This window comes from Procambarus clarkii, chromosome 63, assembly GCF_040958095.1.
Source record: "Procambarus clarkii isolate CNS0578487 chromosome 63, FALCON_Pclarkii_2.0, whole genome shotgun sequence".
Taxonomy (NCBI): domain Eukaryota; kingdom Metazoa; phylum Arthropoda; class Malacostraca; order Decapoda; family Cambaridae; genus Procambarus; species Procambarus clarkii.
The window spans coordinates 15,595,070-15,601,069 of record NC_091212.1 but is presented as its reverse complement, the minus strand read 5'-3'; the positions used below and the strand labels follow the sequence as shown (position 1 = coordinate 15,601,069).

The 6,000-nt window shown below is 36.7% G+C and overlaps 1 protein-coding gene across 1 annotated transcript in view; it reads right to left on the bottom strand.

Moving 5' to 3' along the window:
• Positions 1–347: 347 nt before the first annotated feature.
• Positions 348–6,000, bottom strand: part of LOC123769493 (trichohyalin) — a 518,341-nt gene continuing 512,688 nt past the window's right edge. Inside the window, 1 exon segment of the mRNA XM_069308773.1 lies at positions 348–6,000. This exon segment is cut by the window's right edge and continues 27,032 nt beyond it. The gene's annotated coding sequence lies outside the window, so the exon portion shown is untranslated.

The following is a 6,000-nucleotide window of genomic DNA, read 5'->3' as shown; positions in this document are numbered from 1 at the left end:
GCCGTAACTGCCAAAACTGTATTGAGTTTTAAAATATTCCTAGAAAAGATCATCAATGGGGGGGGGGCGGGGTTCCTTTGACAAGCTGCTGGCTTCCTGTCCTCGTCGAGGCCTCTAGGGTTAGTGGTCCCTCAGGTAAATCAGGTATGGCTCCAATTGAATGTGTACTTTCAAGGGCTTGTACTTTCTCCTGGAAAAAGAAAGCAGCTATTTTGGAAGCTCCCAAAGCTATTAGTGGGAGAATTATGTGAGAGGCTTTTTTTCTCTAGTGCCTTCTACTAAGTCTATCATTGAATTACACACATACTCACTTGTATATACAACTAGAGACTGAAATAAAAAACAAGTGCAAGATCAACTTTATTGTTCAACATGCTGGACATGAAGTAGGGAGTTGGAAGGTCAAGAAAAAGACAACAACTTGCGAGCTAAACATCAACATGGCTACTCTTAAGTTTGCTTGCAGACACTGCCTCTAAAACACTACTTGCCATCAACCTGTAAGCAAGACAATAGAAAGAGTGGTCAATCAATTTTGGTAACCAATGTCCAAATGAGGTCATTTCCACTGCTATTACTACTACCGAATAATGATTTTTAATTATTTATTAGTAATGTTAAAGGATTTTTTCTTAATTTTTATTTTTATAAAAAGAATTTAATATGTAAGGCTGGTTTCAAGTAGCAGTCCAGAGACAGGTCTAAGATTACCAGTGTAGGACATAGGTTGAGATACTCGGGCAAAGAGACATGGAACAGATACTGCCCATGATGCCCCTCTCATACTTAATTCTGTTAAAACCACTGTGTTTAATCAATGTACAGTGTCTTACTAGATAACCTAGATGCATCCATCAACATATATTCCTCATGTATCACTGCGACAAAAAACTCTTGTACAGCAACTGCCATAGAAAGCATCCACAACACACTAACACACTAGAGTTACTTCATGGAGTGGGAAGTGGGAAGTGGGGGGGGGGGGAATATGTCCTATATGTGGGTTGAGGGAACATAGTGCTACTCCACAATTGCTTCTAAGTTTGAGCAACACATGAATGTGTTGAGTAAACTTTCCATCTTAAAAGCATATGGGCTTACAACTATCTTCCACTGAAACACAGCATTATGCTACACACTCCAACAATGCTTTAGGTCAAATAGGGGTAAGGCCGGGGTTCCATGGAGTAGACAGAACATATGTTAAACCACATTTCCTTGAATATTTTAGTTTATAGAAAATTATCCAATGTATTAAGGAAATGCTCTTTTACATATTTTTTAATATTAAACTTCACTGACCAAATGTAGGATTTTTGTTTCTGATAGCTTTTCAGACCCACTTGCACTTCACTTTCTTTTCATTTACTGTATTAGCCCTTTCTGCTTGTTAATAGAAATTCAAAATCACTACAAACTAAAACTGCTACAGTATCTGAATAGTTTTCACTTAAGTTTCTGTGGCACAGAAATTTCACAACCCACACTCAGTGATTTTGTACAGTATCTGTGAACCTGAAAATTGCCAAGTCACCAGTGAGAAAATAGCACCCTTTGATATTCAGGATGGTCAGGAATCATACTTCTATCAAGGACCCCGGCAAAGACTTAAGCATTGAAGTGTTGGTGATGCCATCATCAGTCTTACTTGGTGGTATGAAAGACTCTACTTGTGAGAAATATGATAACAGAAGACATCACAGGCACGTTAAATAAATTATATTTAGAAAATATTGACCTTACACATTAGCTTCACACTAAATGTTATATTTGTGCCCATAATACATGAGTACAAGTATATATAAGCATGTATATACAGTATACAGTATACATACATACATACTATATACACAAATGAGAATCTATATCTTCAACCAAACTCTGAAAATAATGGCACATTAGATTTAAGGTTATGGGGCTACAAGTACTAGTCATAAGTACCAGCAGTATTGATTAGAAACACCAGCCAGAAGTACAAGTTAAAGGTACCAGTTTATAAAGTTCCAGTCAAAAGTACCATTCACAAGTACCAATTAGAAGTACCAGAGATAATAGTCATGAGTATTAAGTGTAGTTATCAGGAGGTATCATGTACTGGTAGCAAGTACTATAGAAATGATAGTGAGACAAGCAGGTTGCTGTTCTCAGGACAGCCAGATATTGCAGCATGCACTGGTGACACAGGAATGATTAGTGCATTAAGGGACAAAAATCTGTATAAAGTCAACACACATGAATAATCATGTGTCAGTGGAGAGAGAAAAATATATAAAAATGTATGTGTAATGCTGGAATGTTATGTGTATGGGAAAGTTGTATAACAATGTACAGTATATAGAATTACAGATGTGTACTGGCCTTTGTGCAAAGCATGATATGCGAATATAAAATATCTTTAGACAGAGGTTCTCAGTCTGGAGACAAGTAAGAAGTGGAAAGCTGTCATTGGATAGCCATGCCCACGTAAGAAATTAAAATAAATAATACTCAGACTACTCCATGAAAACTCCATGATTTAGTTTTAGTATAATACCATTTCATATTCAAGGTTTCATAAATATTGTTTACTATTTTTTATGATATACCTGCTGTGGTTAGCAACTAGAATCATTAAATCACTTACTTTACAACTGTGTTTATTAATTACTACACTTTTAGAGTGTGTGTGAGAATGAGTTTGTAAGAGAGAGAGTACAAGTAATTACCTAAATAATTACGTAAGTGTAGTTACTGGATAAGAGCTATGCTCATGGTGTCCCTTCTTCCTAGTCTTTATGAAACTACAGTAGTGACAGTTTTGGCATCCACCACCTTCTCACTTGTTCCAACCGTCAACCACTCTGTCCATAAAAGGGAACTTTCTAATTTGTTTTAATTTTCAGAAGCTTTGTTTCCTTAGCTTAGAGTCTATGACCTCTTGTTCTTGAAAATGTAGGTTTCCAGAACTCTTCTGTCAAGTTTATCAATTCATGCTACTAATATGTATGAAGTGATCATGTCACCTCCTTTTCTTCCATCTTCTAGCATTGGTATATTTAATACTGTATATTTAGCCCTCTCCACATAGCTTGTTTTTTTAATTCTGGAAGCCATATATTTGCATTTCTTTGCACCTTTTCCAGTTATTGGTATGCTTCTTAAGATTTAGGTGTGAGAGAATGGTGATCTCTGATCTAGACTTGTACCCCATGGCTGCAGTGCTGTGGAGTGTTGTGCACCGAGCATAAGTTCTGAGCCTTTATCAAAGGACACGAGTATCTTGTGTGTGGTGACTATGGATCTCTGATCGTATTGGCAGTTCAGATGTCATGTGTGTGGTGACATACAATGTTTGCTTATTCTAGCAGATAGCAGTTTATATATCTCACCTGTATGAACATGGGTGGATCTTGTCACCATTTTTGATGGTGCAAGAGTATCAGGTAACGGGAAGGGTCATGGCTGACCTGACCTTCGCCAATGGTTTTGATATACCTTCCTCCCACTCCCAGTGATGTCAGAGAAGCCTATAGTTTATCCAGTCAAATATGTGTGTTGGTTGCAACTGTATTCCGATTGGTACAGTATTCTGTGTGGAATCTTCTAACTTATGTAAAGCAAGGTTTGTGAGCCTAAGGTATGAGCTCAGCTAGTGAGAGCCCTTAGCTCTCATTCTTGGAGAGGTGATGCAGACATGAACTCATTCAGAACTCTCTGGTTCCGTCATTCCCTATTACTCTTGAGTACTCCTGTTTCTGTAAACCTCCCGTGTTGGTGAAGAAATTGCAGCAAAACGGTGTGGGGCCCCATTCACTAATAGTTAACAAGAGGTGCACAAATGAACGTATGGTGTGGATAATTATTAGTACTAATATATATTAGTACATATATAATATTAGTACTGTACTGATGTGGATGATAATAATAAGTACACTGTAATTATTTACATATGCATTATTTAACTCACCTTTTCATGGTGCTAAGTGCAGCCCAGTGAGCTTGGTGAATGTTCCTGACTCTGTTTGGTATGACCATTCAGAGCAAGACATCCCACTGAGTGCTGGTTCTTGACTGCACACATATTAGTTATAGTATTTACAACACATGTCAGTTACTTGTGCATGCAGTAATTTCCCAAGCATCATTTTGAGCTCCAAATTATCTTTTGCATATGGCAGTAGGTTAGCCAGCCATTACTGCTTGACGTGTTCACATTAGCAGTGTTAAGTTAGGATGCGTTATGTCACTTGGGTATCATTGGCAAGAGACAGATACTGTGCATGGATATTTGCGTATATATTTTCTCCCTCATATTTGCAAACTTTGATGTGTCGGTTCTACAAATGGATCCTATGCCTGAATTTACCTGACAGCCACTAACACACTAGTGGTCTCGATGAGGACAGAAAGCTGGGGGCTTGTCAAAGGTCCCCCTATTTGTCCTGATGATTTTTTCAAGCTCGATTTTATTCCTTAGACAGCAGTTATCATAAATTGTTGATTCACCGGGTACTGAGGTTAACATCATATGAAGATGTTTCGCAATTATTGTCTGCGTTTTACATGTACGATGCAAATATGAATATTATAGAGATATGTGAATATAATGGAGTTTACCTTGAGCCATGAAAAAAATCCTGCTACCATTTCATGGTATAAATGTTATTATCATTATGAATGTTACTAGGGGGAATGTGGTTATCATCATATGATGATTTAAATAATTATTGTCTGAGTTTTACATGTATAATGCAAATATAATTATAAAAGCTCTATGGATGTAAATATGAAAAAAGTGATAAAACAATCAGTGATAGATCAGAGGATAAAACAGAAAGTGTCAGCATATTCAAGCACTAGGCATTGACAAGTGCCAGATGCAGCCTTGCAGAGCACCTCCACCCAGTGAAACAATAAATATTCACTTATTTTTGTGTTTTTCTTACATTCTGCATACAAATTAATAATTCTATAATGAAAATGATTTGTTGGAATTTTTACATTTTTGGTGCATAGGAGGGTATGACCATTTCTCCATAGCCATTGTCTAAGGGTTAAAGTTCAGCAGAGTTTTGGCATTTACAGCTTCAGCGGGTAGGCAGTTCCATGGGGTTTATAATCCCTGTGGGTAAAAAAGCATCTACAGGATTATAAACCCATAACACAGGCAAGCTTATAACACAGGGTTATAAGCCTATATTAGCCTTATTAATAAATTTGATGAACTGAAATCTCTGATTTCGCCTGCATCACCAGGAAAATAAGACATGACCTATATCTGGCAAGATATCCTCAAGATCTTGTGCTGTTGCTCAAAGGCATTTCCCTTGTTGATAACTGTTGTGAGCAGTTGGCATTCATGCCCAGCTCAATTGTACACTTCAGAGGCCCAAGTTTGAAGTAATCTCGGAGAATAGGCACCTATAACCCCTGCATATTCCAATTTTGGTTTCACAAAGGTCGCAAACAATTTCTTTAATATTTCACCATCCATGCATTTAAGAGATTCTCCACATCTACAGACAGTGACATCCTACCTAATGCAACTACCATTGTTGTAAACTGGACAAACTCAACTACCATTGAACTGATACTGGACAAATTCCTAAATAACTACTTAGCATACCTAACCCAAGTCACTTCCCAGGCTGATCCTCCTCACACAAATAGACGACCTCGATAACTTTCAAATTCAGCCAAATTATGAACATTGATGCGCCACTGTGAGTGACGCATCTTTCAACATTACCACTCGTGCAGTCATCAAGAGGAAAAACCTTCATGCAAATTGGACGTATCGCAAAGAAGAAAAAAGAAGTGATTATTTAGTTACCATAGCATAAGCTATGCTTATGGAACTATTCATTTAGTTTGATTTTGAAATAAAATTTTGAACAAAAATATTTTGTTTGGTAATAAATCCTCAGATCAAATTAATCTAAGAAAATATATTTGAATATTTATTTAAAATATTTAAAATATATTTAAATATTTATATTATTTATATTTAATATTTTCAAT